The sequence below is a fragment of the Ovis canadensis genome, chromosome 2 (genome assembly GCF_042477335.2).
Source record: "Ovis canadensis isolate MfBH-ARS-UI-01 breed Bighorn chromosome 2, ARS-UI_OviCan_v2, whole genome shotgun sequence".
Classification (NCBI taxonomy): domain Eukaryota; kingdom Metazoa; phylum Chordata; class Mammalia; order Artiodactyla; family Bovidae; genus Ovis; species Ovis canadensis.
The window spans coordinates 175,587,975-175,600,710 of record NC_091246.1 but is presented as its reverse complement, the minus strand read 5'-3'; the positions used below and the strand labels follow the sequence as shown (position 1 = coordinate 175,600,710).

General features: G+C 37.8%; 1 protein-coding gene across 1 annotated transcript in view; it reads right to left on the bottom strand.

The window, feature by feature from the left end:
• Positions 1 to 12,736, bottom strand: part of LRP1B (LDL receptor related protein 1B) — a 1,961,274-nt gene that overhangs the window by 34,168 nt on the left and 1,914,370 nt on the right. The window lies entirely within an intron of this gene.

The following is a 12,736-nucleotide window of genomic DNA, read 5'->3' as shown; positions in this document are numbered from 1 at the left end:
TCTGGGAAATGCAGTCAAAGAAGAGAGAAAAAAATAATTTGGATTGTTAAATCCAATTAAACTACACCAATTAAACTACTATGGAGTTTACATGGACACACAGGGACATCACTAGATGGTCAACACCAAAAACAGATTGATTATATTCTTTGCAGCCAAAGATGGAGAAGCTCTATACAGTCAGCAAAAAGAAGACTTGGAGTTGACTGTGGCTCAGATCATGAACTCCTTATTGCCAAATTCAGACTTAAATTGAAGAAAGTAGGGAAAACCACCAGACCATTCAGGTATGACCTAAGTCAAATTCCTTATGATTATACAGTGGAAGTGAGAAATAGATATAAGGGACTAGATCTGATAGACAGAGTGCCTAATGAACTATGAATGGAGATTCAGGACTTTGTACAGGAGACAGGGATCAAGACCATCCCCATGGAAAAGAAATGCAAAAAAAAATAAAATGGATGTCTGAGGAAGCCTTACAAATAGCTGTGAAAAGAAGAGAAGTAAAAAGCAAAGGACAAAAGGGAAGATATAGGCATCTGAATGCAGAGTTCCAAAGAACAGCAAAGAGAGATAAAGAAAGCCTTCCTCAGCGATCAATGCAAAGAAAGAGGAAAACAACAGAATGGGGAAGACTAGAGATCTCTTCAACAAAATTAGAGATACCAAGGGAATATTTCATACAAAGATGGGCTCAATAAAGGACAAAAATGGTATGGACCTAACAGAAGCAGAAGATGTTAAGAAGAGGAGGCAAGAATACATAGAAGAACTGTACAAAAAAGATCTTCACAACCAAGATAATCACGATGGTGTGATCACTCACCTAGAGCCAGATATCTTGGAATGTGAAGTCAAGTGGGCCTTAGAAAGCATCACTACGAACAAAGCTAGTGGAGGTGCTGGAATTCCAGTTGAGCTATTTAAATTCCTGAAAGATGATGCTGTAAAAGTGCTGCACTCAATATGCCAGCAAATATGGAAAACTCAGCAGTGGCCACAGGACTGGAAAAGGTCAGTTTTCATTCCAATCCCTAAGAAAGGCAATGCCAAAAAATGCTCAAACTGCACACAATTGTACTCATCTCACACACTAGTAAAATGCTCAAAATTCTCCAAGCCAGGCTTCAGCAACATGTGAACCGTGAACTTCTAGATGTTCAAGCTGGTTTTAGAAAAGGCAGAGGAATCAGAGATCAAATTGCCAACATCCACTGGATCATGGAAAAAGCAAGAGAGTTCCAGAAAAACATCTATTTCTGCTTTATTGATTATGCAAAAGTTTTTGACTGTGTGGATCACACTAAACTGTGGAAAATTCGGAAAGAGATAGGAATACCAGACCACTTGACCACCTGATCTGTCCCTTGAGAAACCTATATGCAGGTCAGGAAGCAATAGGTAGAACTGGACATGGAACAACATGTTGGGAGCCAGCGTGAGGAACTCCGCCCATGGCAAATGTCATGAGGAAGGAAGCTTGGCATACGCAAAGGCATGATCAAGCCTCAGGAAACCCCCTGTTCCCAAGCATCTACCCCCAAAACCAGAGTACTTTACGGGGAGCTCTCCCCCATAACCATTTCTCTCAGCGAAGGAGTTAACTTGCAGCTTCTGTTAATAAAAATTCCTGGGCATGATGAGTGTTTCAACTTACGAACACTGAAGGTTCTCTGGCCTGCCTGATCAGGCTCGTCCGGCCTCATGTGATTTTTTACAGCCTCCCAACTGTGAGAGGCATGGGATGTTTTAAAACTTTCTAAAAACAGACTCTTTTGAGAAGTTAGAAGATCATTAGTATAGTATTAGTAGGATGATTAGGAATTATATTGATGAAGGGTTTTTTCATTTGTCCTGCCAATAATTACTGCTAATTCCCTGCCCTGGGTGTGACAAGGGTGTCTCAGGTCAAACCTCTCTGCTGACAGACTAGCTTGTGTGACAACCTCTCAACCATAAACAGCACAGAGAGTTTGGAGTATTAGCATAGGGCTTTTTTCATTGATGAGTCAGTGATTGCCATCAGGCCTCCATATCCTTAGGCACCTGGGAATATATTAATCAATGTATTTGGAATATAGAAAAGGAAATATAGTAGTTTTTTGATGTTAGCAATACTAGACTTTTTGAGTTAATGAATTTTCTCTTTTATTATAGACCACTGTACTTTGTTATCAATCACTATGCTATGTAAAAATGTAACTTTATCAGTATCTTAAAACAAAATAGATCTTAAGGGGAACATTGGTGAAGGGTTTACATTTGTTGAGCCAATATTTGCTTCTAAATCTCCATATTCCTGCCCTTATAATGAATATAACTAGCATATAGGAGAAATAAGTATTAACCTTTAAGATTAATCATGTTAAACCTTAGGTTAAGTAAATTCCTTTCTTGATTGTAACTCACTACACCCTCACCCTATAGGAATGCAACTTTATTTGGAGGGTGGCGCCTGATTTAAGAAAAAATCACCCCTGGAAAAATAAGTTTTCTGGTTAACTGACCGGTATCAGAAAGGGCCATAAAATGTCAGCAGACCTCACGGCCAAAAGATGATGAAACTCATAACACCTTTGTATAATTTTATATGAAGCACCTGATTGTGACAAGGGTCAGGTCTGCTGACCCCCGCGTGACTCTGTATTCATCTCTATGCATAACAAAAAGGTATATAAACAAACCTGAAAAATAAAGAAATCGGATCAGTTTCTGGAAAGACTGACTCCCCCGTGTTGTTTCTGTCTCTCTCCCCGTTTTCCTGGCTGAATTCCCATCTGAAATGTGGGTACTCACCAAGCCTGCTAATTCTGCCTGGGCTTCTGAGATCAGACTGGGGAGGCCTCAGTGCCTCCTCTCCTTTGGGAGAATGGAAAGACGCCTGTGGCCTACATAGGTGGTGATTGGTATTCCATGTAAACCAGTTGTTCAGCCTCTTTTCTCCACTAATTCTCCTACTAAACTATCTATTTCTAATCTCCCTTTATATCTGTAATTAAATAAGTTTTTTCCAGGACGCCGACTCCATCCCCACCTTCGAATCACCCTGGATCCACCAGGGCTGGACCCCAGCAACAACAGATTGGTTCCAAATAAGGAACTAAATGGCCTCTTGATGAAAGTGAAAGAGGAGAGGGAAAAAGTTGGCTAAAGCTCAACATTCAGAAAACTAAGATCATGGCATCTGGACCCATCACTTCAGGGATGTAGATGGGGAAACAGTGGAAACAGTGTCAGACTTTATTTTGGGGGCTCCAAAATCACTGCAGATGGCAATTGTAGCCATGAAATGAAAAGATGCTTACTCCTTGGAAGGAAAGTTATGACCAACCTAGATAACATATTGAAAAGCAAAGATGTTGCTTTGACAACAAAGGTCCATCTAGTCAAGGCTATGGTTTTTCCAGTGGTCGTGTATGGATGTGAGAGTTGGACTATAAAGAAAGCTAAGCACTGAAGAATTGATGCTTTTGAACTGTGGTGTTGGAGAAGACTCTTGAGAGTCCCTTGGACTGCAAGGAGATCCAACCAGTTCATCCTAAAGGAGATCAGTCCTGGGTGTTTGTTGGAAGGACTGGTGCTGAAGCTGAAACTCCAATACTTCAGCCACCTCATGCGAAGAGTTGACTCATTGGAAAAGATCCTGATGCTGGGAGGGATTGGGGGAAGGAGGAGAAGGGCACGACAGAGGATGAGATGGATGGATGGCATCACCGACTTGATGGACATGAGTTTGGGTGAACTCCGAAAGTTGGTGATGGACAAGGAGGCATGCTGGATTCATGGGGTCACAAAGAGTCAGACACGACTAACAGACTGAACTGAACTGAAGGATTATATTAAAGGCCATGAACATGTTCCAGAATCAAGGGAAAATAATGTGACTCCATCAAGGCCTCATAACAACAGCTGTCCCATATAGAACTCTGTAATGACTGTTTTCTGTTAGGCAGTGCCACCTGTACTCTCAAAGCACAAACTGACTTTGAATTTTTATAGAAAAACGTGGTATCTGCGTTTTTTTTTCTTCCCCCATGACATGACTAACATGGCGAAAACTAGAACAAGCTGTAACTTGTTACCTGGAATAATAGATAGATATTGATATGACAGATTTTCCTGGCCTTTACTCTTCCAAACGACATGCACATTTCATGTTTTGAGCTTTGACAATATGCCAAGGGGCAGAAAACAAATAAGGGACGTGAGGTGGTGACCTGACTCTTGAAATGTGGACAACGTAGGCTGCTAAACTGAATTGCTCAAAAGCCCTGCCGAAACATTGTGATCTGTTTGAAATCTCTTCTGACAACTTCCTTGGGCTCATCTCAAATATTCTGTATGGGGCCACTGGGTCGCTGGTCCACATGGAGGGTTGTTGCCCAGGCTGACAGCAGAGCTGGAGAAGACTAAACCCTGTCCTCTCCTTTCAGCAAAGCCAGCAGTTTGAGAAACCAGGGCCTTATTTAGTTGTTGTAATGTAGGAGAATGATTCCTACCTTTTAAAAATGTGTGACAGAAATAGAAGTCATTATCTCTTTCCCTTAAACTCCAACAAAGGTTTTTCTAGGACCTGTACATTTCCTTATGTTTTCTAGATCCTCACCCTAAGGACCTAGAAAACAATGTGAAACTTTTAAGCAAATAATTAGATGGAACAATCACAAAGCCAAAGAAAACGACAAAATGCCTAATTTTCAGATCATTCTCTTAATGAATTCCCTTCGGTACTTGTATATTCATTTTTCATCCTTCTGCATTTTTAAAATCTATTTTGAAAATGTTTCGAAAGCTAGTTCCTGTGTATTTTCTGAGGTGTTCAAGGGTGGACCTGCTGCCCTACCCTTCTCTCTTGTCCCTCATGGGACTCGAGCTGGACTTTATTTATGTAGTTCCCTTTTTAGTCACTATTGCTATTACTATCATAGCACTTCTAATTATTTTTTATGCCATGTTTTGCTTATTTTTAATAATGAGCACTTTTTAAGAGCATCACACTTTATTTTTTGCCTCCAAACTCCCTAAAGTCCAAATTATGCCAAGCTCTGATCATATTATATGATCTGTTTCAGCAGTTTTACAATTCTTTTTTTTTAAGTATTTACTGTGTTGAAAACAATATTCTGTTTTTTAAATTGGTATTACATTTTTTAATCCTTAAAATAGTAAGTATAGGATCAGTATTTCCGTATTAAGATGACAAATGAGTCAAAAGAAGAAAAGTGAAACCAACAAAATAAACTGCCATCTTGATATACAAGGTCTTCTATCTCTTGGCTCTTTTTTGTGCCCTGTTTACCAACAAATCACTTCTAAAATGTCATGTTTTTAATTAAATAATTGTCTTCCTATCCTTTGTAAATTGGGATTCATTTTAAAATTTGGTGTTTAAACGCATTGCTTCTTATTCTAGCAGAGCACCATGTCATCACCTGACATCAGGAGGAGAAGAAGGTGACAGAAAATGAAATGGTTGGATGGCATCATCAGCTCAATGGAAATGAGTCTGAGCAAACTCCAGGAAATAATGAAGGGCAGGGAGGCCTGGCTTGCTGCAATCCATGGGGTCAAAGAGTTGCATACAACCGAGCAACTGAACAACAACTGTGTCATCAAAACCTTTTGAAAATACTCACATGATTGAGAAAATTTGTATGTCAAATGTTATTAGTGTTCCTCTACTGCTTATGAATACATTTCAAATTTTAGCTAGACAGCCTATGTGCCTCAGAACTATTTCAGTGCATAACATCATTGTCCAGCACTCCTCCAGAAGCACCGCTAACCTTACACCGCTCACATCCCCAGAGTCCCTGCCACATTCTTTCCTGCCTCATCTCTTTGCTCAGATAGATTAGAGTCCTTGAAGGGCATGCGCTATACCTTACTTTCGTCTCTTTCATTCTTTTCTTTTTTTCTTTCTTTTTTGACAGGAGGAAATATCAGAGTAAAAACAACAAACAAAAAGCAAGGAGAAGAGAGAACAAAAATGAGTACAATTAAGTTCTAGTAAGTTAAGAGAGGTAAATTAAGCCTATTTGGTTTCTTTTGTAGACAGATATTTAACCTCAGTTCTAGAACACTCAGGAAACAGTGTTATAATAAATAGTGGTATAATAATTTTAGAAGAAATGATAGAGATGAAAAGAAGAACCGAAAATCATGATGAATCAATCTTTTCTTCTGACTCTTAGAATTTTCGAAAATGTATCAAGGAAGTAAGATGTGGTATTACAGTGATGACAGGAAGTTGCTCATATCATATGCTGTCAGATCTCACAATACAGGCACTAGGACAATATATTTTAGCAACATTAGTTAACACATATTACACACAGAATGCCTGCTAGCTGTGTAGCAAATAGATACTTCAAATACAACTTCTTACTTGAAGAAATTTACGATCTGCCAGAGAGAAACAGACATCTACATTTGGAGGGGCAGGAAGTAGAACAGGCAGCATTCCCAAGTCAGTTTCAAAGAAATATGTTCCATGTCCAAAGACCAAAGAAAGATGAGAAGTCAATTTAATTCTAACCATAAAATATGAACTATCATAATATGGAAAATGTAACCACACACATGCAGATAATCAGATAAAGGAGATAACTGCACGGAAAACCTTGTTTCTCAAGAAAAAAAAAAGAGAGAGAGAGAGAGAGAGAGAGAAATGATGCCCAAATAAATCTAACCAAACCAAAACAAGCAAACAGAAACAAAGGGAAACAAGTAATAGATTGGGGAAAATGTTCATGCTCATAGCAAGTTGTTTTTAGCTTCTGTTGAAATGAAGAAGTAAAACATAAAAACTAACAGTGCTAAATTGTTTTTAACCACATGGAGAATTGGTCCTCCTATGGGCAAAAAGCAATAACATATTTTATGAGAAATGTCTTGAAATTCTGCCATACCATTATTTTCAAAACAGTGTGTACCTGAATTGATATGACTTCAAAGGCAGTGTAATATAAAAGTTAGAATTTTTTGGTTCTCCCTTTTTGGTTGACAAACAATGATTTTAAACTTGGTTTTTTCCTTTGAACAAGAATGTGAATTACACAGAAACTTATTATTAGAAAGTAAATATTTCCCAAGTTCCACCAATAATAGTAATCATTCATCTTTCAGCTTCACTAGTCAAATATTTTAGTCTGTTTTGTTCACTGAAATAACCTTCAGTGCCTAGGTTGTTTTCTGGGATATCAGTTCAGTTCAGTTCAATTCAGCCACTCAGTCATGTCTGACTCTTTGCGACCCCGTGAATTGCAGCACGCCAGGCCTCCCTGTCCATCACCTACTCCCAGATTTTACCCAAACTCATGTCTATCAAGTCGGTGATGCCACCCAGCCATTCATCTTCTGTTGTCCCCTTCTCCTCCTGCCCCCAATCTCATCCAACATCAGGGTCTTTTCCAATGAGTCAACTCTTTGCATGAGGTGGCCAAAGTATTGGAGTTTCAGCTTCAACATCAGTCCTTCCAATGAACACCCAGGACTGATCTCCTTTAGGATGGACTGGATGGATCTCCTTGCAGTCCAAGGGACTCTCAAGTATCTTCTCCAACAACACAGTTCAAAAGCATCAATTCTTTAGTGCTTAGTTTTCTTCACAGTCCAACTCTCACATCCATACATGACCACTGGAAAAACCATAGCCTTGACTAAATGTACCTTTGTTGACAAAGTAATGTTTTTGCTTTTGAATATGCTATCTAGGTTGGTCATAACTTTCCTTCCAAGGAATAAGTGTCTTTTAATTTCATGGCTGCAATCACCATCTGCAGTGATTTTGGGGCCCCCTAAAATAAAGTCCGACACTGTTTCCACTGTTTCCCCATCTATTTCCCATGAAGTGATGGGATCTTCGTTTTCTGAATGTTGAGCTTTAAGCCAATTTTTTCGCTCTCCTCTTTCACATTCATCAAGAGGCTTTTTAGTTCCTCTTCACTTTCTGCCATAAGGGTGGTGTCATCTGCATATCTGAGGTTATTGATATTTCTCCCGGCAATCTTGATTCCAGCTTGTGTTTCTTCCAGCCCAGCGTTTCTCATGATGTACTCTGCATAGAAGTTAAATAAGCAGGGTGACAATATACAGCCTTGATGTACTCCTTTTCCTATTTGGAACCAGTCTGTTGATCCATGTCCAATTCTGGGATATAGTAAGTGTTTAATACAAATTTGTTGATGAATTAATATAGCAAAAAAAGATAGCCAGTATTTTTGTTATTTACAAAGGCACGATGGAGAGAAATCAAGGGACGGACACTTGGGACTCTAGTTCTTATAGACTGTGGCTCTCCTAAGCTAGGTGTTCATAATAAGAAATAGATGGAAAAGTTAGGCACCAGTAAGCTACATATATGCCCTGATATACTCTGGTACATTAAAGTGTCAAGAAATAGATTATAAAATCACAGAGAAAAATTAAACACAAATATTTAGTTGTGACCCCGCTGAAGGGTCTGAATAGAACAAAAAGGCAGGAGAAGGGGAGGTTTGCTTTCTCTGTTTGAGCTGGGACATCCATCATCTCCTGCCCTTGCATATCCATGCTCCTGATTTTTGGTTCTTTGGGCTTGGACTGGATTAATTCCCAGGTTCTTAGGCCTTCAGATTTGGACTTATTTATACCACCAGATTTCCCTATTCTCCAGCTTACAGACAGTAGATCCTGGGATTCTTGGCCTCCATAACTGGATTAGTCAATTCCTATAATAAATGTCTCTCTCTCCATGTACATATACATCAATATATAACATATGTAATGTATGATATATATCTATTACTTCTTTGTTTTTCTGGTGAACCCTGAATATTTAATTTTTCTCTTAAAAAAGCTCAGTTATGTCTAAGTCAACTAATATTTACTATTCATATGCAAGAGTAATCTTGACTTGAGATCAGTGAAATGAGAATATTGAAGTGGAAAAAGGCATGAGAGACATTTGTGTGAGCTATGTAAGCAAAGACGTTTAGGTGTGGAATGGTCCCATGGCTATGTGGCAAGGTTGTTATATGTTCCTGTGTCTGCAGTGATAGAAGTAGGGTAGTTACTAGAGGGTGAAATGTGCTGTGGGTGTTGCTGGGAGATAGTCCTGTGGAGGCTGGCTTATGCTTTAAAAATAACTTCAAGTCAATATAAATAAAAGTCTGATCCTAGGGAGAAATTTAAGAAGAAGGAAGACATAGTTAACTTGCTATTGAGTTCACAGATTTAATAATTTCTGCATCTCACAGCAAAAATTGTTTAACAATACATTGCTTTTAAAATAATACCTATTCATTTTTTAAAAATTTGGCTTTAACATTGTTCAATATATATACTTTAATTAATGTCAAAAGTCTCTCCAAATAAACCTTAAAAAAAGCATTAGATTTTCATTTTTTTCCTAGGCTTTTCTTTGGGATTTTCTTTTTCTTTACACATAGTAATAAGTGAAAATAGCCATTAAGAGACAAAAGTGAAGGCTTTCAAAGAACAAATCTATTTATCAAATTGAAAGACAAGGTAATAAAATTTCTATGTATAAAAAACTGTCAACCTCATAGATCTGAATGCTTTATAGATTTTCCAGAAAATTATAACTTCTATGCAATTAAAAGCTTTCCTTCTACAAAATAATATAATAATAATAATAATAATAATGTAGTACCAATAAAACTACTATCTTACCTCTTAAAGCAATTTCTGTTTCCTGTAAAGGCTTTTAAATGAAATAATACATAGTGGCTTTTCATTAAAGATATATGACCACTACCAAATGAAATCTGAAGCTAAAATCGGTGCTTCCAAAAATTTCCCCTTATGAGGAAACTCACCACTAGAATGATGTCTGGAGGGCTTAATATTGTCTTAGATGAGAATTTTTATATGAGCACAAATTTAGTTTATACTAAATTTATTTTTATTTATTTACATTTTAGTACCAAATGAATTATAAATTCAGTGTAACTAAGAAATTTTCCATATTCTATAAATTTCACCTCTAGGAAAAATGAGTATAAAATCTGAATCATCTACCCTTCATAGTTCCTTAACAATAGGCTTTAATAAATAGTGAAAGAATGATCTTCTTGAATATTTACATTTTCTTTGTCATGAAAATATTTTTCCCTAGATCCCACTTCTCCTTGAAATTACCATGTTTTTCATTCATTTAATACACTGTCAAGGATTCAGAAAGGAATCTACATTTTTTTCTACTCTCTTTCCTTTCACTTTCCCATTTATAGTCTGTTTTCAACCAAATAGCACTTGCAAAACATCTCTCATTATGACCATCTACTTGCAAAATTCAATAAATCACATTGAATTCTTAACCTCTTTGAAGTGTCTGGAGTTGACATTCTTGGACACACTCCGTTCCTTTGACTTGGAGGTACCTACTCTTTGACAAGCTCGCTCCACATTCTATTTCTTCTCATTTACATTTGTTGATTCTTCCATAACACAGCATAAAACACTGATGTCTCCTAGAATTCCATCCTTAATCCTCCAATCTTCTTTCCTATAAACGCACTCTTATGTCATGCAGAAAATATACCTCACAATCTGGCCCACAAACATCTCATTAGTATTCTCCCCCTACCCATTATACCATATAGCTATGTTCTAATCTCAACAACCTTCACTTTTTATTTGCATACCTAATCTCTGACTGTACTATTCCTCTTTCAAGAAAGATTTTCAGCCATTTCCCCCCATAAAATTACTAAACATTTTTTCAAAATACGGTTAAAATATCACTTCATCTGTTAAGCCTTTCTCTCTCCCACTAGTCATCATTAACTGATCTCTGTTCAGCTGTTTTCCCACAAACCTTCAGTCATATTTCTTTTATAACAATTGTCAAACGGTATTTTAACTTTTGAAAATCCATTCATCTACCCAAAATGAATTTCATGTTCTTCAAAAATAAAAACCTTATTGGAGTTAATCAGCACAAAGAAAGCAGCACAGAAAAAGAGTTTTAACCAGGGCATGGACTTTAGAACCAATGAGGTGTTTACTAAGCCAGTTTTAGCTATTATTAATTCTTCTTCTAATTATACACAGGGTCTCACTCATCATAGGTTATCAATACATATTTGGTGAATGGATTAATGAATGAATAACAGAATATCTTCTCTTCTATGCTTCTTTTCATGGCTTAAATCACTTGAGAAATTCAGTAAGCATTACTTGTACCATAAAATAAATTTTAAAGTGTAGAAAATCACAACACAGACACAATTTCAATTAAGTCCAAAGCAGATAGAAATGAAGATACACAAACGTGTATCAGGTGTTTGTGCTGAACCTCTCCAATTAACCTATATTTCCTGGCTGAGTTTATCAGAAGCTGATTATATCTTAAAAGGTTCAGTGTCTCTGATGATACATAATAAGAGTGAAGGAGAACATTAAAATGGGCTCTTATGCCCGCAAGAGATATTTACTCTGGTGCTGATACAAGGCATTTGCTAGATAGGTAATTTCCTGAGACCTATTGATGGAGCAGGGGTGCTGAAAGGTCATGTATACTTTGCCTGAGAATTGTGAGAAAGGGACAAGACATACAAAGACTGGGCCACAGAGCAGGTATTGCCTGGGTCCTTAAAATGAGGTACTGTAAGTACACAGACCAATGTTTGGCCAAGGATCTCCCTGGATTTACTAACTCTTGAACTATCATCCACCATTTTTCACCTGAAATGTTGACTCCCACCACCAACCTTTTGGTGTGGGATCTCTGAAGCTGAACTCCAGGGCTTTCTTCCACATGCCACTAAGTCACTTTTAACAGCAAACTCCTCAGCTCTGCCTCAGATCCCTTTGGCTACACATTCTTTTCAGCATCCTATGGAATCCTCTAACTTCGGCATAAATCAGGTTCCAATGGCACTAGTGGTAAAGAATCTGACTGTCAATGCAGGAGGCAAAGGAGATACAGGTTCAATTCCTGGGTCAGGAGGATCCCCTGGAGTAGGAAATGGCACTCCACTCCAATACTCTTGCCTGAAAAATCTCAAGGACAGGGGAGACTGGCGGCTATAGTCCACAGGGTCGCAAAAGTCAGTCTACAGACCACAGAGTCAGACAGGACTGAGCGACTGAGCACAATTTATGTTTCCGCTTTATCTCCTCAGCCCCTCCCCAATTCTACAGTTACCTTTCATTCTAGCTGTATTAATCCACTCATAGTTGCCTAGAGAGGCCACTAAGTCTCACATTCTTGTCTCTGTTTATGTTCATTTTTATTTTCAGGATGTTTTTCCCAATCTCACTCAACTACCTGAATTACATGGACAACAGGAGGTTGCCTTCTCTGTAAAGCCTTCCATGTATTCCTATCTCCCATTCTAAACAAATTGCTTGCCCTGTTAAAACTCCACCGCCCTCGTTTTGTTTTGTTTTGTTTTGTTTTTCTTCTGTTCACACCTACACTATCATAGGTTAATTAGTTTCTTATGAATTTCTAAACCACCAATTAGTAAACTCTTTGATGTTCAGGATAAATTTCATTCACTTTCATTTGTCTAAGATGTAGCACACTTTCGGGGTCTTATCAATATTTGCTGAATAACTGGAGGAACTTAGGTGGAGGCAGGACAGAGGTAATAACTAAAAAGGTATCTCATCTCTGTCTTCAGTTGCACAAGGCGCTAAACCTGAGTATGAATGAAAACATGAATCAACGTTTTTGCATGGAAGTTTATATAGACTAATATTTAAAGGGATATTTCTGATT